We start from the raw sequence: 24,295 nt of genomic DNA, 5'->3' as shown, positions 1-24,295 counted from the left end.
GAAGGAAGGAAGGAAGGAAGGAAGGAAGGAAGGAAGGAAGGAAGGAAGGAAGGAAGGAAGGAAGGAAACAAAAAAAAAACATGTGCCCATCATTTGTTTATCCCAGCAAGAGAATGTCGTTTATGAGTCCTCTGAAAATGAGAAATGAGAGTGGTTATACCTCAGTCATATACAGAAAGGTTATATTTGTGTTGTTTGATAGCATTCTACTTTCTTAAGGTGTTGTTCCAGGTACTCAATAGATAGGAAGAAAACATTTAACATATGACAAAAGGGGAGAAGGGTGACATTTACAGCCAGGAGCTAGGGAGGTGATTGCAAAGGTCATCAATGAGTAAACAGATATTAATGGTTAGCGGATAACTGGCTCATAAGCAACTCACATTAATAATTAACAGCAGGAAAAGCAGCATTCTCAACTACACTTGGGCAATTGCAAGCCCACAAAAGCAGGCCCAGAAAAAGCTCCCATGCTTTCTGGTTGCTAGAGGCTGGAAAACTTACTTTGCCTTTCTCGTATTGATTCTAAAACCCATTTTTTAAAGATGGTCATGTTAAAAAGAAAAGTGGATGGATAGAGATGACCAGCCATTTCTTCAGTTTTTTGCTCTTAGTCAAACACCCAGAACCCCCTTGTTTTCCTTACATAGTGAGGAATAAAAATCACTCAGAACTTTATCACTGCCCTACAAACTCTGAAACACTGGAAATGTAAGCTTTCTCATGGCATTATTATTCCCGTGTCTCATATGTAAGCGTAACTTCTAAGACTAGCTTCTCTAGTTCCCTGTGCTCATGTAGCCAAAGCTGGCCTTGAACACAAACTCCATGTATGTAGCCAAGGATGACCTTGAACACCTGGTCTTACAGCCTGTGCCTCTCTGGTACTGAGATTCATGCATACATCACCATCTCTGGCTCACTCCAGAGGAGGGAAGGTGAGTCCAGAGCTGTGGACCTGAAAGCAAAATTTGAGAGGCCAGGAAAGTGGGTGACTGAGGCATGTCTCATAAGAGTGTAAAGAAAACTAGGAACGAGGTGCCTGAGTCCCCACGAATTCACTGGGATCCAGGGCCTAAATGCTGAGGAAGTGTTTAGGGAATCCAATGTTCTGTGAAATCTCTAGTCTCTGGATGTTTAAATGTTCTGGCTTCGTGGAAACCCTGCTAAAGCTAAACAACGGGCATCTTCTGCAGGCCATATGAGGCCACTTTAAATCTCCTGTTCACATTTTTAAAAAAGTGAATGAATGCACAAATAAATAAATGAAGTTCACAAAATTTAACTAAGGAAAAGCAGGGAGGAAAAAAAAATCTCTAAAAATTATTATTGAAATTTTTTCCTCTCCCCCATCTCATCCCCTCCTCCTCCTCTTCCTATGCCCCCCCCCACTCCACTTACCTTTTCTGTCTTGCTATGAAGTTCAGGCTGGCATGAAACTCATACCAATCTTTCTGTCTTAAAGTGTTGGAGTTACAGACATAAGCCACTTAACCGAATTTCCTCCTCCTTCTCCTCCTCTCATTTTTATTCTTTTATTCTTCATGAACTACTATAGCATTCTAAGAAAAAAGTTTAAAAAGAAGAATGAATAAACTAAATCAATACACATAACAAAAAAAAAAAGAGTATCAGCAAAGACCTAAAAACACTCAGAATGGTGTGAGTAAAATTTCCCCTGTGATATTTTTAATGGATGGCTCACAGATGAATGACTAGCACTGCTTTCACATAAAATGTGAAGAAACATTTGTTTTTTCAATAAATGTATAGTTTGACTATAAGCCCACAGGAGACATTGTAATGTACCCAACCTGAAAATCAAATTATTTAAGGTTGGTTATACTAATAACGGCCAGTAACCATCTGCTAAAGTGAACTATAAAACCAAGCAAGCCAGAGGCACAAATGAGGTATGTTTGAAAGGAAGGGGGATGAAAGAAGACATGAACTTGCTTCCTGGTAGGTGGCAAGTGGGCTAGAACGAGGGTAATTGAGTAAAAGGAGGGAGCACCGCCAATACTTCTGAGCCTGCAGTTGAAGAGCCTACAAGGGTATAATGGCTTCTTAATCTGGTCCCTCTCTGGTTTACACCCATAGCCGACATTGTGAATTCTCATACATCATGGGTTCATGGGTTCGGTGGGATGGAGTGTCTCATCTGGCCTCAGAGACTCTTCTCTGCATCACCCTTGCTTTTGGCATGGGCATCTGTAAACTTCAGCTGTCTCTACATGTCTCTTCTTCTAGACGACCTTAGCTGAGCCTTCTCCAGCGGGCTAAGAGAATTCTCTTTTATGATTCCCCGGGTGGCTGGTTTCCTTTCTGAAGACAGAGGGTACTGTTTGCATCATTGGATCACGTGCAAGAGTCCACTCTCTGATGCTGTAACAGAATTTGAGTCTGAGTAATTCATGAAGATTATAGGTAATATTTAGGAACAGATTTGAGAAGCCTGAAAAGCGCAAGATCTGGTAAGGACCCACGATACTTCACTGTGAGGTTGAAAACAGAAAGTCAAGAGGACATGGAAAGAAAAGAGGAAACAGAGCTGAACTCCCATGACAACAACATACTGTATGGGAAGTTCCAGTCCATTCATTGTGCTCCATCCCCAGGCCTTAGTCTCCTCGCACCACAGCCCCGTGGCCCAACAGTACTGCCTCGAGACTACATCTCAGCATGAGCTTTGGTGGGGATGAGCCAGATGCTCCCCTGGGCACCACTCTTAGAAAACACCCTTTAATGTTGAATAGCAACTGAAAAGAACAATGATGGTTCATCTGGACTTGACCTAAGGGACACACCTCTGGGCATGTCTGTGAGAGGGTGTTTCCAGAGATGTTTAAAATAAAAGGTGGGAAATCTAATCTTGAATATAAGCGGTATCATCTCATGAGCTGGGGCCCGGGATTGAAAAGGAAGGGGGGGTAGGGGAAGAGGGTAAAGGTGAGCACCAGCACTCACCTCTCTCCACTTCCTGACTGTGTATGCTGAGTAACTCCTGTTACTACAGCAGCAGACACTGTCACTGCCACACCTCCCCACCACGACAGACTCTACACTTGAACTGCGGGTCAAATCCTTTTCTTGTCCCATAAATTCTCTCAGGAATTTGGGTACAGCAGGAAGAAATGTAACTAATACAACCTCCAAGAAGGACTGTTTGGAAAAGAAACGCTAACAAGTAATTATGTACAAAATTCTTAGCTGCTTTTTTTTTTAACTTCTGCACATATTCACTGTAACTGCATCTGTAGTTTTCTTTTGAATGCACCTTGTTAATCAAACTAGTAAAATGGTAGTGAGTCAGGTCTTTAGCTTCCTCACCTCCACATGGGTGATGACATCACAGCATCTGTTTTTCTAGGCTCGTGGGTGGTGAGGGAGGCTGTAAGAAGGGATTACGTAATCATATATGAAAACAGTCCTTCTATAAAGGATAAAGTCCCAACACATTATATAGCTAGTGGTCAGACCCCTGTCCCTCACATCAAAACTGCCTTCTCTGCTCACCTCTATTTAATATTATCAACATTCTCTGCCTACAGTCTTTGGTTTGCTTGGTACATAGGCAGGACTCTGCCTCTTGTCTCAGGATTGCCAAACCTCTGACATTTCACACTGCAGAGTCAACATTCACTACATGTCTGTGACAAATGACCTGGAAAACATCATAGTGACCTCATTCTCTCAAATTGTACTGGACACATTAAACAGGACAGGCTGGGTGTGGTGGTGCATGCCTTAATCCCTCCATTCAGGAGTCAGAGGCAGGCAGGTTTCTTTGAGTTTGAGGCTAGCTGGGTCTACAGAGAGAGTTCCAGGCAAACCAGGATTACATACCAAGACCATGTATCAAACAAAACAAAAACAGGACAGGACAGAAAAAGAAGAAAAAAATGAACCTAGTAGCAGGCTATCATTTGCTCTGCTTTCTAAATAACTAATTCTATTTATTTTCCTGGATATTTCCTGTAAGCCTATGAAGCAACTCACATTGCCCTTCTTTTCTGTGAAAAGGATCTGGTCTCACTGAATTGGTTATCATGCAAAGGACACACAGTTCGTCATGGGAAGGGCCAGCACTTTTGCCCAGAATTCCACACCGCCTTCCCAGGTCAAGACCTATACTCCAGGAGTTAATGGTCTCCAGCATCTCTGATATCACAGAATCAGTGGCCTTGATTTTAGTCCAGCCGCTGGACTAGAGCTGTGGATACTGAGGAAAAAGGTTATGGTCAAAGCCAGAGAAAAAGAGAAAAATTTCATCAGCAGATGAATATACATACATATGTGTATATGAATATATATATGTGTGTATATATATATATATATATATATGTTTGTGTGTGTGTATACATATAGTTTCTGTTGCATATATATGTATATGTATATATATATATATATATTCACATATATATATGTCATCATTGTGAAATCTGAGGAAAGTGGAGAGTAGAATGGTGGACACCATAGACTGGGAAGGAGGAAAGGGACTTAGATGTACAGGGGCTGGCTAGTGTGTACAAGGCTGTATCTTAAGAAGAGAAATGGCTTCTGGCTTTCCATCACTAGAATGAGATGCCCAAGTTAACTGATTTCTAAACTAGGGTAGCTGATGTTGAATGTTTTGGATGACATTTTTGGGAGGCCCACCCCATGAGCAGATAGAACCACTGTGTTTTGTTTTGTTTTGTTTTGTTTTTTTGTTATAAAACTTAAGTTCTGATTTTATTAAGAGTCAGTTTTCTTTTTCTTTTTTTTTTTTTGAATTTTATTTTTTTCTTATCAGTTACATTTTATTAACCCTGTATCCCAGCCGTGTCCCGCTCCCTCATTCCCTCCCAGTCCCTCCCTCCCTCATCTCCACCGTGCCCCTTTCCAAGTCCACTGATAGGGGGGACCTCCTCTCCATTCATCTGATCCTGTTTTATCAGGTATCTTCAGGACTGGCTGCAAAGATCTCCTCGTGGCCTAACAGGACTGCTCCTCCCTTGGGGGGTGGGGAGGCCAAAGAGCCAGTCATTGAGTTCCTGTTAGAAATAGTCCTTGTTCCCCTCACTATGGGAAACCAATTGGTTACTGAGCTGCCACAGGCTACATCTGAGCTGAGGTTCTAGGTTATATCCATACATGGTCCTTGGTTGAATGTCAGTCTCAGAAAAGACCCTGTGCCCAGATATATTTGGTCCTTGTGGAGCTCCTATCCTATCCTTTCCCCATCAGACTAACTCCCCTTCTTTCTTATGGTTCCCTGTACTCTGCCAAAGGTTTTGTCATGAGTCTTTGCTTTGAAAACACTGCTAGTTAGAGTCTTTCAAATGCTCTCAGTAGACTCCTGTCATACGTTCAATGCACATCCCATCTGTCTTTCTAAATGAGGATTGATCATCTTACCCCATGTCCGCTCTCTTGATTATCTTTTTTAGGTGTACAGATTTCATTATGTTTATCATTATAGGTCTATATAAGTGAGTATATACCGTGTTTGTCTTTCTCCTTCTGGGATATTTCACTCAGGATGATCTTTTCTAGATCCCACCATTTGCCTGCAAATTTCATGATTTCCTCCTTTTTGATTGCTGAGTAGTATCCCATTGTGTAAAAATACCACAATTTCTGTACCCATTCCTCCGTTGATGGACATCTGGGTTGTTTCCAGGTTCTGGCTATTACAAATAAAGCTGCTATAAACATGGTTGAGCAAATATCCCTTTTGTGTACTTGAGCAAACTTTGGGTATATACCTAGCAGTGGTATAGCTGGGTCTTGAGGAAGCACTATTCCTAATTGTCTTAGAAAGCGCCAGATAGATTTCCAGAGTGGTTGTACCAGTTTACATTCTCACCAGCAGTGGAGGAGGGTTCCCCTTTCTCCACAACCTCTCCAGCATGTGTTGTCCCTTGAGTTTTTCATCTTGGCCATTCTGATGGGTGTAAGGTGATATCTCAGGGTCGTTTTGATTTGCATTTCCGTGATGGCTAATGAGGATGAGCATTTCTTTAAGTGTTTCTCTGCCATTCAATATTCCTCTGTCGTGAATTCTCTGTTTAGCTCTGTTCCCCATTTTTTAATTGGATTACTTGGTTTGCTGCTTTTCAGCTTCTTTAGTTCTTTGTATATACTCGATATTAGTCCTCTGTCAGATAAAGGGTTAGTGAAGATTCTTTCCCAATCTGTAGGCAGTTGTTTTGTTTTGATGACAGTGTTCTTTGCTTTACAGAAGCTTTTCAGTTTCATGAGGTCCCATTTATTGATTGTTGCTCTTAGAGCCTGTGCTGTTGGTGTTCTGTTCAGGAAGTTGTCTCCTGTGCCAATGAGTTCTAGGCTGTTCACCACTTTTTCTTCTAACAGATTTAGAGTATCTGGTTTTATGTTGAGGTCTTTGATCCACTTGGACTTTAGTTTTGTGCAGGGTGATAAATATAGATTTATTTTCATTTTTCTGCATGTGGACATCCAGTTGGACCAGCACCATTTGTTGAAGATGCTGTCTTTTTTCCATTGAATGGTTTTGGCTTCTTTGTAAAAAATTGAGTATTCATAGATGTGTGGGTTTATTTCTGGGTCTGCTATGCGGTTCCATTGATCCTCCTTTCTGTTTTTATGCCAATACCATGCAGTTTTTATTACTATTGCTCTGTAATACAACTTGAGATCGGGGATGGAGATACCTCCAGATGATCTGTTGTTGTACAGGATTGTTTTGGAGATTCTGGGTTTTTTCTTTCTCCATATGAAGCTGAGAATCTTTTTTTCAAGGTCTGTAAAGAATTGAGTTGGTATTTTGATGGGAATTGCATTGAATCTGTAGATTGCTTTTGGCAGGATGGCCATTTTCACAATGTTAATCCTACCAATCCATGAGCACGGGAGATCTTTCCATCTTCTGAGATCTTCTTCAATTTCTTTCTTCAGAGACTTGAATTTTTTCTCAAACAAGAACCACTGTTTTATGGTGCCCAGTGGGGAAACCAAATGGCCGTGGTGAGGAGAGTTTGGCAGAGCAAACCTCATGGCTAGAAGGCTAATGAATAAGAAGAGGCCTTAGTCCTACATTTAATGGCTTGCCCCCAAAGGTCTAAGAACCGCCCATTCATCCCGACCTCCTAAGGAACAGCACCACCCTGGGGACCAAACCTTTAATGCCTGGTCCTGAGCAGTGTGGGGGTTGGGGCATGACGGTGAGCACCCAAGCCGTAGTGCCACGATGAACAATTGTGGTTCAGAATAGCTAGCAGAATAGTGAGAATTTTGAATGTTCCTGCAAAAAGAAATGGCAAATGCCGGGAGTGTTGAGGAGGTAACCTAATGATTAGATTACACTGGATAGATGGACTCAAACACTACATGGTAAGCCTGTGCAAAACTAGTTACCAACTGAAATTACTTTTAAAAACTTTAAGTAGCTCTTATCCACTTCACAAGTTAATTTTATCCATTTACAAATCATCTTCATTCTATTTACAAACGTATCTTACGGTTCATAAATATGTACCTGTATGTGTCTGTGGATCCATGTGCAGCGTGTGCAGAGGCCAGAGGTTGGAATCATGTGTCTTCCTCAATCACTTTCTAGCTAATTGAGAGAGGCAGGTCTCTCACACAATCGAGAGCATGCCAACTTAGCTAAAGCCAGACGGGCCAGCAAGCCCGAGGGATCTGGTCTGCCTCTTCCCGGTGCTTTGATGGCGGCCATGCACCACAGCACCCATCTTTTATACCTGCAGGTTCCAGGGGAACTGAACTCGGGTCTTTATGTTTGCATGACAAGCAGTCTATGTGCTGAGCCGCCTCCACAGCCGCACAATCTGTGTTTGGATCATTTTTCTCCGCTCCATCTAAACCTTCATAAAACTTGCATGCATTTTCATTTCACATGGGATTTTATCTTACATAACCAAACTAAGTTTCTCTTTCTTCACAAAACACCCATGACCTTTCTCTTAGGTAAGAGACCACGATTATGGACTGAAACCCTGGCAGGAAAAGCAGAGTTAGACAAAGAAAATCTTCATAAACAATAATTAGAATAATAATTAAATGCCAGAAAAGGGCAAAGGCATGCACTCTCTTAAAAAACCTTAGGAGAAAATAAACGAGGATAAACCCGCTGTGAAAACCTTTCGGGCTATCTTTAAAAGCTTTCCCAAATTTCCAATGGCTGTTATTAGCGATTCTTAATGCATGAGGTCGTCATTCCAGAATAAATCTTTCAGTAATTCAAAACAAGGACTCTTCAGTAAATAGTTGAAATTAAGGGGAGAGTCCGAGTCATCTGGTTTCCATTAGGATGATAAAATAGTTCACTTGAAACCTTTTACAATACACTTTGTTACAGGGAGGTGTCTGCATGGCTCACTCCATCACCGGCCATTTGACACAACATAAAAAGCTTCAAAAGCCATGTTAGGCCTCTTAATCAAAAACTAATTGTAATAGATATTGGGGAGTGTTAGCACGGTGACCGAGAGGTTGTAGCAGTGCCGGGGAAGCGGCAGTGAACATTAAACACAACCCTGGGTGGATAGGGCTTATCTCAATTTCAGAGCTCAGCTCTAAGTACCGCTGGCCAGTATCTCCCGCCTCTTGCTCGGTGCCACTTTTGGAGTTAATTGCCCCGTAAGGCTACATCGTCTTAATGAAATTTATAACACTGTCAAAGATCTTGGGAGACATGGCCACGGTTTAGGAGACTTTACAGAAAACAGAGATATAAACAGAGGGGAAAAGAAAATACATACTAGGAGCCTAATGCATGCCAGGCTGGACAGAGCTGGTGCAGGGCTCCCAGGCCTAGAGGGGGGAAGGGAGAGAGGCATCCTCAGCACATTAACCCTTTCAAGCCTGTGAGGAGATCCTCACTGAGGAGTTCTTATGGAAGGCAGAAGCTGGTAGGATAGGGCCAATGCTAGGGTTCACTGATGAGGCTTATGAGGCTGGAACCACCAAAAACCCAGGGTTGATTGGAGGTTTGTCACACACTGGTGCCTGTTAGCATGTCAAAAATATGGCCCGTGCTCAGCAATGTTTCCAGGACCGATAATGGAATAAATAATCTTCTTGCATAGGATGAAGTTCTTCTTGATTTTCGGGGTCCTTTAATGTTAGTTCCCTACAGTCATCTCCTTGACAAACCCAGGGTTTCATTAATCACCCACCTGGTCACAGATGGCCACTCCATAGCTTTCCTTTCAGCCTTCTTCATGTTTGCCAACTGTGACAAAGGAGTATATTAAAGACTAAAGACTACAGGCAATTTTAGATGGTGGATTGGATCTTAAAATGGCAAAAGAAAGAAATTAAGAAGAAATATCAGAAGGAGATGACAAAAGAACAGAGAGAATGCTAGTGAAATCGGATCAAGCCGGGAGCTTAATAAGTAGAACTGTTTTTAATGGTACGTATTTTCTCAGCATCATGATGTCATAACACTCTAACACTGAGGCAAGCTGGAAGTGTGTCAAAAATTTTCAGTGGCATTTTGCATTTTTCTGAAATTCTAATATCATCCTGAAGTTAAAAAAAAAAAAACTTTTGAAAATAACTGATTTGCTACAAGAAAGATAACTATAATAACTAAGATAACTATGTCTTTGCACCAAACTGGCACTCAGATAATTCTAAGTTAATATTACTGGAGGAAAAGCACAACCTTCAGCTAGCTAGTTGTCAGCTCGCTAGAAAAGCCATGACGTAATAGCTCGTTCTCGCTCCTACGTCCTTATGTTTTTGACTCTGTGCGGTGGCGTCACTTTGTGCCGGTTAGAGCAGTGTTGTTTGTTCACTGGTATGAGAAACGAAGTCAGAAGTCAGGGAGATGGCGACGTGGGTAAGGGGTTTACAGACACGAGGATCTGCGATGAGACCTTGCCTCCCTTGCACAAAGCCAGGTGTGCTGGCTGCAGTCTCAGGAGGGAAGAAGAGACGGGAGAAGCCCTGATCTCACTGGTATGTCAGGACAGCTGAATCAGTAATCTCTGGGTCACAGTGAGACCCTCTGTCTCAAAAAGCATAGTGGACCTCTCCTGAAAAACAGAGCCTCGAGCCTACATACACACACATTGGTACATGCATCTGCACACTGTGTACCTGCACATACATGAACAACACATATGCCGGCACAAACACACACACAAAAGAAATGATACCATTACCATTGTGGGTTTTTTTCTTTTTCTTATTTGTAGTAACACTAACATTAAAACTAATTTTAAACTCTTTGATTTTTAAAAACTAAATGGCTATTTAAGAACAGAGAAGAACAGAGAAGGCTGGCACTAATTATGACTGTAGAATAGCCCAGCATTTCAGCTGTCATCTATATCATGATTTCCAAGTGCAGGCTTCTGGCTTGGACATCTGCCCTGTGCTTCCACCCAAACACCTACGTTCCAACTAGGCTACTGCCCTCATCTCTCCTGCCTGTCTGGTCCAGGCCCCCCGGACTGCTGAAGTTCTTCCCTGTGTATTGCATTTTGAAAAACCACCGCATCTTTGAGGCCGAGATTCTCATGCAGCTCCACATACACCATGCAAATCTCTGCTCTTGTTCCTTCCTACATTCTCTGCTGTTTATGCATGTGGAAAACTTCTCCACTATACTTTCAAGCCCCACAAGGAAAGAAATAGGCTGATTTACTCTATCGACTTTTAGCTTTTCATCTGAAACTATCTGAGGATAGATCCAAAGAAAAATAAAACTGCATATATGTTTAATGATTACAATGCCAAAGATCTTATTCTTTACATTAGAATAACTGGGCTATTTTAAGTGCCAATAACTAATGCATGCTGGAGAATTTGTTTTTCTCTGGCATTGGAGAGACCAGAAAGGCTCTGCTCTCACGTTGGTACTGCATCCCAGTCTCCGGTCTGTTGCTCTTGACAGCCTTATTCAGAGATAGCTCAGCACCCCAACCTAAAATGGGAGGACGAGGTAAAGGGCCAGCAATTTCCTTGTAAGCTTTCATATAGTGAAAACAAAATGGTTACACCTACCTGTAAAGGCTCCCAGGAACTCCATTCCAGTGAGAAGATCTTCTAACCATCTAAAAAAGACAAAAGGAAATGGTGTATTGGTGGGGAATTTTGAACTGGGCCAGTTACCATGTCTTAGAAAAATTAACCATTTAGAATAGGGTCCTGTGTCCCAGAACGTTAACTAATAGCCACTGCATTCTCTTCTCCTGAAACACAGCAACTAGTAACCTAATTTTGTCTCTGTGGATTTGTCTGTTCTCCACATTTCCATATAAATAGAGATGTATGCTATATTGTCTTAAGTGTCTAGCTCCTCTCACTGAGTGGATGTTTTCAAGGTTCATCCATATATCATACAAATAGCTCATTGCTTTTTATAATCCAATATGATTCATTGCATGGATGTAGTGTACTTTGCTTATGTGATAACCAGGTAGTCAGTGCTTGACTGGTTCCCACTTTTGTCACCTTGAGTAATGTGGCCAACAAGATTCTTGAGGCTCTTTTTGTTTACATAGGTTTTCTGTTCTCCCTTGTCTACGCCTAAGTGTGAAATTACCATGTCCTATGAAAACTCTGTGTTTTGCGTTTTGAGAAACCAACACACTGTCTTCTAAAGTGGCTGCAGTATTTCTTACTCCCGTCCACAGTGCATAGGGGTGAAACTTTCTCTCCTCACTAAGTCTTGCTATTATCTGTCTTCTGTTTTCACCATCTTAGTGAATATGTACAGTGGAATGCCAGTGTGGTTTTTATTTGCATTTTCCTAAAGATAAGTGATACTGGCTGTCTTTTTATGCACTTATGGTTACTTTGTCCATTTTCTTCAGAGAAAAGAATCTACTCAAGTCCTAGTACACAAAGCCCTTGTGTGCCTGTGTGTGTGTGTGTGTGTGTGTGTGTGTGTGTTGGGGTTTACACATTAAATGCATATGCCAATATGCCAACCGTGGTATTGTGATCTGGGCACCATCCACCCTGTTTTCTGTTTTTGTTTTTGAGACAGGGTCTCTCATGGATCCAGAGTTTTTCAATTAAGCCAGATTGGCTGTCCAGTGAGTTCCAGATATCTGTCTGTCTGAGCACCCCAAACACTTAGTCTGAGCACCTGCTCCATGCCTGACTTTTATTTTGCCATTTTTCTTTATTAATTACACTTTATTCACTTTGTATTCCCCCCCCCCCATGTCTGACTTTTTATGTGGTTTCTGGAGATCAAATTCAGGACTTTACTCTTAGATGGTAAGCCTTTTGCTGGCTGAGCCAGCTCCTTAGCCTCTCAAAGCCCATTTTTCAGTGAATCTTGTCGTCTTATTGTTTAGTTTTGAGAGACGTTTTATATTTTGTCTGCAAGTTCCTCATAGGATATATTACCTGAAAGTACTTCTTTGTCCTGTGACTTGTGTTTTCACTTTCTTGATGGTGTTTTGAAGCATAAAGGTTTCTTATTAACTTTGATAAAGTCAGATTTACACTCTTTTTTTTTTCTCATTGCTTTTGCTTCTGGTGCCATATTTAGAAAATTGTTGCTTAATTCTGCTTTAGCTCTTACATTTACTTCTATAATCTATCTTAGCAGCATTTTTAAAGATGACATGGGATGGGTGGTCTAATTTTATTCTTCTGCAAATAGACACTCATTTGCCCAGGATCGTATTTTTAGAAGGTTATATTTTCTTGTACCAACTTGTCTTGATACTGTTGTCCAAAATCAGTTGACTGGAAAAGGGTTAATTTCTGGACTCTCTGTTCAATTCCATTGGTTGCAATATTTACCTTTCTGCTGAAACCATACTTGCTTGACTGCTCTAATGTTACAGTTAGTTTCAAATTTTGCTCATTTTCAGGATTGTTTTGTTTTGCCTACACTGGATCCTGTAGATCACCATTGAATATTTAGAATCAGCCCATTTCTGCAAGAACAAACTGGCAGGAATTTTCAAAGGACTTGCACTGGCTCTGCAGATGAATATTGAGTCTTCTAGTTCCTGACCACAGTATGTCTTTTCAGCTGTCAAGAGCTTTAGCTCGTTTCTGTGAGTTTGGTAGTGTTCAGTGTCTGAATAGTGCATATGTTTTGTTGAACTTATTCTAAAGTATTTTCCTATTTTTGATGCCAGTAAATTGAATTGTTTTCTTAATTGCATTTTCAATGGCTTATTGCTAATGTGTCAAAATAAAAATAATCTTTGTATATTGATCTTGTTTTCTACAACCTTGGTAACTCATCTATTAACTCTAAGAAAATTTGGATTGATTCTTTGAGATTTTCTATGAATGAGATAGTATAATCTTTAACTGGAGATAATGTTAGTTCTTCCTCTCCTTGGTACATTTATGTTTATATTGCCTTCTGGTTGACCTTTTTTCATCCTTACAAAGTTTCTATCCTCTTCTTCAGTAACAATTTTTTTCTTACTGTCTATATCCTCTGAATTAATAGAGCCACTCTCACTGGCTTTTGGTTACTATTTGCCTGTTTCTAATTTTGACCTATTGTTTCCTTGGGTGTGAAGTTTGTGCATTATAGAAAAGACAGTTGTGAAACTTTTCTTTTTCTTTTCTGAAACTGAGGACTAAACTCAACACCATTACTTGTGACAGAAGTGTTCTACCACTAAGCTAAATATTGAGCCTCACACCCTTTTCTTTAAACTATCTTTTTAATACATTTGATGATCTCTGAATTTTCATTGGAATGGTTGTTATATGATATAAGCTATTTGTAAATTCATGTTTCCATCTGCCACTTCTGCTATATATTTTCTATATATTTTTCATTATTTCTATTTTTTCCTAATTTCTACTCTTTTATGAGATATTTTTACAGTACTATATTTTAGTAATTTCATAGTTGGTTTTAGTTATTTTTCATAGTGGTGACCCTGAATATTATAATTATAACTTACAGCAATGTACTTTATACTAATATCAACTTGATTGTAACCATGCGTAACAACTTTGGTATAACATAGTTCCATCTCCTTCGCCTTCTTTGTTCAAGTATAGCCATAAACTACATATTTATACAACTATTCTACTGAATACTTCTTGCCTATGAAGTTGTTTTATAAATAAAAGCAAAGACTGACAAAGACTCACTCATTCTGATTTTCGTACTGACTTGTGTGGCTTCATTTACCCATTTCTGAGTTACTTCCTGCTGTCCTTTTATCTCTACGTGAAGGACTCACTTTATTACTTCTTCTAGAGCATGTCTATTGCTATGAGGATTCTCTTTCTTTTCTTCCCACCTTCTCCCTCCTTTTTCATTGTCCTGGACTTTATTTCTTGTCCAATTTTGCAGGATAATTTCTGCCTGGGAGGGAATTCTGTAGGCATTGTCTTTCTGTCTTCTTGCACACTATGGGAAGAGTTGCCCTTTTGGTCTCTATTCTTCTAGCAGGAAGGCAGCTGCTGATCCTACTAAGGAATCTGTGGTTTCCTTGCTGCTTTCAACATTCTTTCTTTTCCCTTGTCTTTAAGAAGTTTGACTTTGATTGATCTGTTCTTCCTTCCAAAAGTAGTTTAAGCTAACTCCTTCTGGCAGTGTAAGTTTTGAACTCATGCAGACACATATCTGATGTGCAAAATGGAAATAACAATGCTTACCACTTTGATTTTTGAAATAAGATCATTACATTTTCTATCATGTAGAAAACAACTCATATATGTCTATTTTTCTTATAACTTGGATCCCTTTCGGGAGCATGTTGGAAGAGTACACTCCTTTGCCTTGCTGTTTCTTTGGATGTGTGTAGGAGGGCCTCTGAACTGCTCTCAGCTCAGCTCAAATATGATCTTCCTAGAGAGGTATCCTTTGATTCCCTCAAAGAACCCCTCCATCAGTCATTCTCTTTCCCATTGCAGATTGAGTATCACCTGGCCATGTGCCTGCAACCAGAAATGTTTCAAATTTATTGGTTGATTCTCTTCTGTCATATTGGCATATACACAATGGGAGAGATTTGGGTGGGACCCAGTTGTAAACATGAAATTAATTTACATTTCAGATATACTTTATCCACATAGACCGAAGACAATTATGCATAATACTTTTAGTGAACATAAATTCTGTCTCTACTCTAGTATGTGAGGTCAGAATAGATGCCGTGATGGTGCTCCAAAGGTTTCTAATTCTGAAGCATTTTGGCTATTTAATTATCCAGTTAAAGGTACACTTAATTGACAGTGGTCCACAGAGATACAAGTTCATCTAGGACTGGGGATTTGTTGAGATGCAGTGTTTTCTATCCAAAACCAGGAGTCTGGGCAACACAGGGAATTTTCATTCTTTGTTACGCTTTTTGTTTTACCCCCCTCATAGTCTTTACTTCTTTCTGATAATTCAGTTTGTTCTTCTGAATGGTTATTTATCAGTTCCTTCACTGTAGAATGCAATCCCTGTGAGGGTCCAGGCAAGGCTTCTTTGTATGATTTGACTCTTATGCTAAGTACTAAGCACTAACTGCTGAAAAGCAAATCCATTTCTGCATTAATTGACTGAGTCCTTTTGATGTGTTTGCATGCGCATGTGGTGTCCATGGCTGTGGCTGCATGCGTGTGGGTACATGTGTAAGTGTGTGTGCGCATGTGTGGAGGCTCACAGTTGAAATTAAATTGCTAAACTAATTACTTTCCACCTTATTTATCGAGACAGGGTCTTTCACTGAAGCCGGAGCTCTGATTTCAGCTATTGTAGCTAGCCAGCCTGTCTTGGGTAATCTCCCAGCTCTGTCTTCCGAGGGCCGAGATCACAGGTGGTTATCAAATCTTCCCCACTTCTGTGTAGGTGATAAGGACTGACTATGGAGACATTCCCAGGCCTGATGCCTTTTTTTTTTTTTTAATAAATGCTTAGTAATCCAATCTCCAAGTTGAAGAACATAATAAGAAATACAAAGTTCTGTAGGACACCACCACTAATGAAAGAGCATTTTGTGCAGTGAAAATGCCAAGTGCTTTAAACTCTTGTGCCTCCGAGGTTGTAAGGAATCCAAATAGCTATGTTCTTTCTCTTCTGATCCCCAACTATGTAATGAAAGAAATGCAGACATTTCTACCATTTGCCCTGGAATGTTGGCTGTAGCCTGTATCACCCAGTGTGTTAAATACAAGATTAGTGTCTGCAGAGGCAAAGCTCTCTTTCTGTAAAATGCATTCAAGAGGAAATCGTCACCTTTTCCTCCTCTTATTACAGGAAGAACGTTACTTGTGAGACCCATAATTACTTTAAATTTTCCAAAAGGAACACAAGAGCTACAAATCTTAAAGCACCACCTGAGAGCCCACCCCCCAACTTTGGACATTAAAAGGAGCCAGATAAAGATGCTGCCCTTTTCCCCCTCTATCAGTTTACTATATAAATGAGAAGACATAAAGTAGTTTTAGATTTAATTAAAGTAATTGACTGAATTGCATTTTGTATGGTGATCGTCATTAACACCCCTGACCTTTCTGTCACATAGATATGCCAGAGAATTTTTCCAATGGATATTTATTATGAATATTATCATCAATAAGCACCATTAACATATTAAAATTAATTTTAACTTCTTTATGGAAGACTGAAAGCGCAACCAGCTGTTGGGAGCCATCCGTTCTAAATCATTTTTTATCGATTCAACATGAATAAACTTCAAGTACAACTAACGGAATTTTATATGTGTGTGTAGGCAAGTTTCTATACATATAAAATATTTCATTTTATTTCATATCTAACTCTGGTTACATTAACTGCATAACCATATTTTCCAAAGCCCAAGGATCTGATGGCTATTTTAAGTTCTAACTGTGCAATCCCTGCGAGGGCTTATTTCTTGCCCACGTGGATAAGTGGGGGCGTATGGACATTTGGTCTTATTTTGACTGCTTGCAAAGAGCTTAATAAAAGACAGGCTTTGGTGCATCAAAAGAACTTAGTCCACAGGTGTTCTGAGCTATGCTAACTTGTGTGTAGAACAAACAATTAAGCTGTGGAATTTGAGACCCTAAATTGTATCAGTTGAGCACCTGTCCTGGTGGAGAAGGAGGAAAACACCTTTCATTACATTACCCGAGGGGATGGTGAGCTTTGAGCTGTGTAGAGTTACAGCAGATCCTATTCAGGCACACTAGCTGACATGTGGCTGCCTCTGCTCACACTGCCAAGGGCTCCAAGTTAAATGTTCTCCTAAGGACTGTCTCCATCCCTCAGCCCCACAGCTATTGTCTCTCCTCTACATCTCTTCCTGCTCTACCATTTTACACAGCACCTACTAAAGGCCGGAGTACTGAGCTAAAGATTTTGAGCACAACATTCATCTAATCCCTCCATGTCTACAAGGCTAACTTAGAGCTGACTGAGGAGATAACCCAATCAATAAAATGCTTGCCTTGTAAGGAGGAGGACCTTAGTTCGATCCTTAGAACCTAGGTAAAAATTGCTGGGCATGTTGTCCGTGAGTTTAGTTCCAGATCTAGGATGGGGGGTGGAGGGGGTACAGGGGACCAGAACCTTGGGACTTACTGACTAGCCAACCTAGCTTACTTGACAGTAAGACTGGGTCTCGCTGGTGCAGTGAGACCATTCCAGAACAGTGAGAGAAAACATCTCAAAATATAAAGAAATGAATGAAAATTAAAAGGTAGATAATAACTGATGACACTTAAGAGTTGTCCTCCGATTCTCTCTTATGCACACACATATGGATACACACCCCATAATGGTGCACTGAAGACAAATAAAAGGCAAAAATAGAAAGAAAGGTTAAGAAAAGCTAAATCATATGTATAAGACAATGGGAGTGTAAGTGAGAGAATCAAGATTAAACACCCACACATTCCGGGGCTCTGCATAATTCAGTGCTATGCTGTCAGATGTGAATGTCCTTTGGTGGGTCTTCGGACCTTCTTGGGGGACCCTCCTTTAGACTTTAGCTTTGTTATGGGGCTATCCTCAGCTCTCTTCTCTTCCTTCTCCCTCTCAGGTGTTACCTAGCCAATCCCACGCATCTCCAGGATGGCCCCAGTCATTGTATGGGCAATCAAGTGTCTGTCAAAGCAGCTTTCCTTCCTGTACTCCAGAAATGGAAATTCACTCCTTTTTTTGTTTGTTTGTTTGTTTGTTTGTTTGTTGTTTAGTTACATTTTACTAACTCTGTATCCCAGCTGTATCCCACTCCCTCATTCTCTCCCAATCCCTCCCTCCCTCCCTTATCTCCTCCATGCCCCTTTCCAAGTCCACTGATTGGGAAGGACCGCCTCCCCTTTCATCTGATCCTGTTTTATCAGGTATCTTCAGGACTGGCTGCAAAGCTCTCCTCTGTGGCCTAGCAGGACTGGTCCTCCCATGGGGGGTGGGGAGGTCAAAGAGCCTGCCATTGAGTTCCTGTCAGAAATAGTCCCTTTTCCCTTTACTATGGGAAACCAATTGGTTACTAAGCTACCACAGGCTACATCCGAGCAGAGGTTCTAGGTTATATCCATACATGGTCCTTGGTGGGGTGTCAGTCTCAGAAAAGACCCTGTGCCCAGATATATTTGGTCCTTGTGGAGCTCCTATCCTTTCCACGTCATACTAACTCCCCCTGGAAATTCAATTCTTGTTCTAATCTCTAGTGGAGGGGTCTCATGAGCTGCTCCTGTGAGCATAAGTTAGGCAGGCATCTTTCCCAACAAGCCTGTTCTTTCTCCAGCATCACCCAAAGATATCTCTGGTGGAAAGCTATCCTCTCAGCTGGCCTCCTCCCCCCCATCAGACTGATCACGGCATTTCTCACTGATTCTCCTTCCTAAGTGTTCAAATCCATCCTCCATCCTTCTACCAATAATGTAGTTTGGCAGTTGTTCTAGAGTTCTCAGAACTGGAGAAGGGACTGATGGGGAGATCGTGACATCTAGTTAGGTAGACATCACAGATGCTTATGAAGGCCTTACATCAGTGGTTATCAACCTTCATAATGCTGTGAAGGGTTAATAGAGTTCCACATGTTATGGTGACCTCCAACCACATTTTTATTGCTACTTCATAACTGTAGTTTTGCTACTGTTATGAATCCTAATGTAAATATCTAATAAGTAGGCTATCTTGCATGTTTTCCCTGTAAAAGGGTTGTTTGGTGTCCCCCCTACTCTCACCTCCCCATTCCTCCACTCGCCAACCCCACCCTTCTGCAAAGGATTGAGACCTACAGGTTAAGAACCTCTACCTTAGATCCTGTGAGAAATCCCTGTCACTGAGAATTATCTAGCATCGAATACTGCAGTGCCAAGAAATCCTGTTATGACTCAAGCTACTACTAGAATCTTCCATCTTCCACAACTTAAGCTATGTCTGCCCCTCCCACCCAGTCCTTAACTCCTCTCCCTCTCTTTCTTCTCCCCTCTTCACCCCTCAGGATATTCAATACATTCACCATTCCACCTACCCAGAAGAATCTTTTGCAAACGCCAATTCGGTCTTCTCCTTAGAATCCACTATCACTTCCTGATTTCCTTACAGATAAAATACTTGTTGATGCCATCAGAATGCCCAGCATGCTTCTTTAGCTTGCTTCCAGCCATTCTTTTCCTTTATCCTGGAGTTTCGTTTTGTTTTGTTTTGGTTTTGCCTATTAGTTGACTCTGAGCCCATATACCTCCTACATTCCCTTTACAGTCCTGTTCAAGAGGCATCTCAATGGGGGAGTCTTCTCTGATCCTCCCAATGCTTTCTCTCCTATACTTAACTTTAGTTTTCTACTACCACTTACCTCTTTCGTTAATACTGCTGTTATTATCCCCTAATTTGTCTCCCTGTATCCTGTGTCCTCCATCACAATACAGATCTGTCCTTCATTTCCTGTTGTACAACTGTCAGTAACGATCCAGCAGATAATAGACATGTAATAGATGTTTAGTGACCTAACAGTCGTTTTTCCTTAATTGATAAGTGTGGTATATAAAATACAAGAAGAAACTAACTTCTTTTTCTAGACTATTTGGTTATCTGCAGACAGCCACGTGGCTTAACAACCGAGCTGACAAACCAGACAGCTGAGTATTCCCAGCCTGAGAAATGACTGCATGTTTGAGACATCCAGGCTATGGACACCAGGTGTACATACTAGCCACAGCGGGACCCAGGCACCTCTTCACACAAAATCCAACAGTCACACTGAACTGGAAGTCACAGTGCTTTGGACTAGCTTTTTGTTTGCCTGTGGGTTTTATGATTAGTCTAGAAGGGCAGATCTGTCTGACAAACCTCCCTTTTCAAAGACAAGAGCAAACTTGGAGGCCAAGAGCACTTTATGGATAGAACCATCTCCTGAGCTTTAAATTCTTTCACAATTCTGGGCTGTTGTTTGAATGTGAAATATCCCCCATAGGCTAGAACACTTGGTCCTGGCTGGTGGTCCTGTTTTAGAAGGTTACAGGCCTTACAGACATGGAACCTCATAGAAATAAATGAGTCACTGAGGGCAAGCTTTGAGATTTTATTGCCAAGCCCCACTCTCTGACTGAGGATCCAATGTGACCAATGGCCCGACACTCTTGCCACTATGTTTTCCCACTGGGATTAATGAAACCCCTTCCTCTGGCTGAAGTTCACTAAGGGCTCCAAAAAGTTCTGCGAAATTATTTGCTTAACCTAACACTTTCCAGAAAGGATCTGTAGGCTGTAAACTTTAAGCCAAATGAAGCCTACCTGTGGTAAGTTTTTTTCATCTGATCACTACAATGAGAAAAGTAATGAAAATACTCCTCTTTTCGACATGAAAGTCCTTCAGGTTTACAAGCTAATATAGTCACTGTAAAGATGGAAAGAGTAACATTACAAGCATAAACGGCAAAAAGAGCGCAAAATAGTACTAAGTAAGCATTGGCTGATAATTAAATAAATACTAAGGGACCTAGCTAAAAATTGCCTTCAATGGCCAGAGTATAGCAACATGAGCCTAATCTGGAATAATCAGCCTGAGCTTCATGAAGGGGGTGGCATCAGAGGTGGCTAAAGTTGAAAAGATAGCAAAAGTAATTATTATGTGTCCAAAAGGGAGGATGGGCATAAATAATGATGACAGTTCAAAGGGTGTGTTTTGGTTAATGAGGCCAGGCTGGCAGAAGCTTTGGACTTAGCTCAAAAGGTGTTCCCAAACTGGTCAACACAATGACCAGCCTGTTACCTGCACAAAGGAGTTTGACCTTACCCCTACTTGGGAAGTGTTAGGTGAAGCAAATAATTTTCCGGGACTTTCTGGAGCCTTCAGTAAATTTCAGTGAGGGGGAAATATTGTATCTTTGGGTTTGTTTCACAACTTGTTGAATAGTGGATGTGTAAAGAAACAGAAAGAAAATGCATAGTGCCCACCTGGCGGGTTCTTCCAGGGAGACATTGTCCTCTTAACATTGAAGAATAAACAAACAAATGAATAAATAAATTCTCAAGAGTCTGTGTCTCCTTTGTTCACATCCCCAGGTGCTTGGCAGCAAGAGTGTCCCTCCTGGGACACTTTATTTGACTGTCATCTCTGTAGGGTCCAGAGTATGGCTGGCTGGCTTTGTAATCCCAGCAAAGGGCGAGTAGTCAGAAGAACTCTATATATTGCTTTGGGGAAACAGATGGATGACTCATTCCCTACTGAGACAGGAGGATGTCTTTGGGGATGTTTCCTAGAGGCTTCTATCAGCATTCCATCTAATTATCCAAAACGAACATTAATTCGTTACAAAATAAAGCCTTTCTGTTTGAATTTACGTTCTACACCAACATGCCTATGTCTGGGAGCCAGGGCCACAAGCTGCCTACTTGTTACCTGTAGCAGGGAGAGCCTCATGCCGCCGTCCTCCTGTTCAGACCACCCAAGGGAGGCTCCATCTATGCCTCTCCACTCACTTCTTTTGCGTCTCAGTTGACCTTCTTGACTCACAATGCCTGTGGGATTATGAAACAGAGTTAGTCAATTTCCACTGTGGGGTCCTGGCTTTACTCAGCTAAAACTGCAGATGGAATTAGATCTGGAAGGTCAGATCAAATCCGTCTTCTTGTGACCTGGATGAATTGCCACCTCCCTGTGGAATCATCTACGTGAGGTAAAACATTTAGTCACATCCCCACATGTCAAAGGAGTATGTGGGCATGTTCAACGCTCCCTTCCATGTCTAGCCATCTCTTCCTGAGCCTCACACTATCTCTCAATAAAGATATAGTTCTAATAGCTTTCCTGTTTAATATCCCAATAGCTTTCTCTACTGAATGTCCTTTATTATTTTATATCTATATTTTTCCCCACTACCTGAACTCTTCTGCTATGCTGTAGGGTTGTTTGGTTGCTATTCACTTCTTTCTCAGGCCCACCTAGTCCATGATGTAAACTGAGTAGACCTTTGGCACTGATGTATGTTTATGGCAGAGTCAGGTCACCTTACGTCGTTAAGCCAAAGTTGTTAGGGCCTATTTTTTCCAAAATGGACTTTCAGAGGGGACCCCAGGACCCTTTGGGTGTCCTTCAGTAAGGCACTTCTACCTCTTTATTGCAGAGAAGCCCAAGGACAAAGGTTTAAAGGACACATCTGACCTCTGTGCTTGGCCTGGAAGCATCTGTGCCTCACTTCCAGGGGGCCACCTTGCCTGATGACTAGGCCGCAGGCATACCCTACAACGGCAGTTAGTGCTCAGGCCAGGTGCAGGAAGAGATTGTCACAAAACACCTCTAGCCATCTGAGCTGTCCTCAAACTTGCCTCATGGGCTTGTCGTGGAGTCTGTCAAAAAAGGGAATGACCTGCCTGGCTGCCCTCTGCTTTCCCTCCGTCCCTCAGAAACACGCGGAAGGTTCTCTGAGACTCAGGAAGGTAACTGCCAAGTGTTCTCTGCGTGCCACCTACCAGCTCAGTCAATAACGGCGCATATCTTTGGACATTGCTCAGATAAGTTCTGTTTGATCTGGTGACCTAAGGGTGAATTGTAGGTCAGACTTCATTACATGTTAGCTGAGCTGAAGTCAGTACCAAACTTCCCCACTCCATTCTGAAATATCATGAAGCCCCTTCAGGGAGTCCACTGATTATACTGTAGAGGTTTGTGTGAACCAACCAGGGTAAATAATTAGACTGCTCTTTTAATTAAGATTGCAGTGCCTTCTAGCACAGTGATATTTAAGATTGTGATGGGAGCGGGGGGTAAGTACAGAAACAATCTTCACTCTTGACAAAGGCAAAAAGAACAAAGAAAGTTGTGTCTGATTAGTGAAAATACCCTACGATTTTGGAAACCTGCTGTCTGAAGTCTCCAGGGCACTCAGAGGAAATTTTCAATTTAGCACACATTCCGTTTGCCAAGGTGGAGATCAGTTCTCAGTACCAAAAATAAATCTGGGTAGAGGTGGGAATGAAAGGCAGGTAGTGTGCATTTCTGGTTGGCATAATTGCAAACTTTTCTTAATCATGTGAACTTTATGGGGATAATAACAATTAACACAAATTCCATAATGGGCACGGTTTCAAATGTGTTTCACAGAGCTTCATAAAAATATAAGCTCATGAAGAAAACCAGTTCAATTCAACATGAACTTTCCATTATTTTTAACACATTTTACCTACTTTTAATTGATGGAAGTGTTGCGTATTTTTTTCAACCCAAGAGTTTTTCACACCTCCTTAATTCAAACCAGCCTGATTTTTGCAATTCAAATAGATAGATTTTATGTGCCATTAACTGGAAACCAAATAAACTAATAGTAAAATTTATTAAATGGATTACAATGCATACATTATTTCCTAAAGAAATTTATTTCATACATTCAAAATACGGTAACTTTTAACCCTAGCTGATCCTTATGACACACTAATGATAAAGATGCTTATACTGTACAAAGAGTCTTCTTAAGTTATTTTACAAGTGGGAAAGTGGAACTTCCAAAAGTTCTGTCACACAGCAAAGCAAAGGCCAGCATCCTACTGGAGCTATTCTGGCTGTGTTGAAGGTCTTCAGGGTGCTTAAGCTAAGCATACTGAGCTAGGCATGCCGGAGCATAACTGGAAACCTGACACTTGGGCAGAGACACTCTTCTGTTCCTACAATGAGTTTGAAATCAGCCTGGACATCAAAGCAAGCTCCAGGATCTCATGAGCTATGCAGAGAAAGCTTGTATTAAAAACCCTAAAAGAGGGCATGCAGAATGGCTCAGCAGGTAAAGATGCTTGTTGCCATGCCTGAGTTTGGTGTCTGGGACCTACACGGTGGAAGAGAACAGACTCCCACAAGTTAACTTCTGACCTCCATATGTACCCGTCAGCAGGTACACACACACACACACACACACACACACACACACACACACACACACA

The 24,295-nt window shown here is 41.2% G+C and overlaps 1 long non-coding RNA gene across 1 annotated transcript; it reads right to left on the bottom strand.

Annotated features, from left to right (window-relative positions):
* Nucleotides 1-1,494: 1,494 nt before the first annotated feature.
* Nucleotides 1,495-21,827, bottom strand: LOC129688298 (uncharacterized). The gene is made up of 3 exons (XR_008721913.1): nucleotides 21,765-21,827; nucleotides 11,005-11,054; nucleotides 1,495-1,562 (listed from the first exon to the last, which is right to left on the bottom strand). It is a non-coding gene; the product is annotated as an uncharacterized LOC129688298 (long non-coding RNA).
* Between the last annotated feature and the right edge of the window lie 2,468 nt (nucleotides 21,828-24,295).

The sequence above is a fragment of the Psammomys obesus genome, unplaced genomic scaffold (assembly GCF_907164565.1).
Source record: "Psammomys obesus unplaced genomic scaffold, mPsaObe1.curated_primary_1811, whole genome shotgun sequence".
NCBI lineage: Eukaryota > Metazoa > Chordata > Mammalia > Rodentia > Muridae > Psammomys > Psammomys obesus.
The sequence above is the reverse complement of the archived record's forward strand: the minus strand, read 5'-3'. Positions and strand labels throughout refer to the sequence as shown.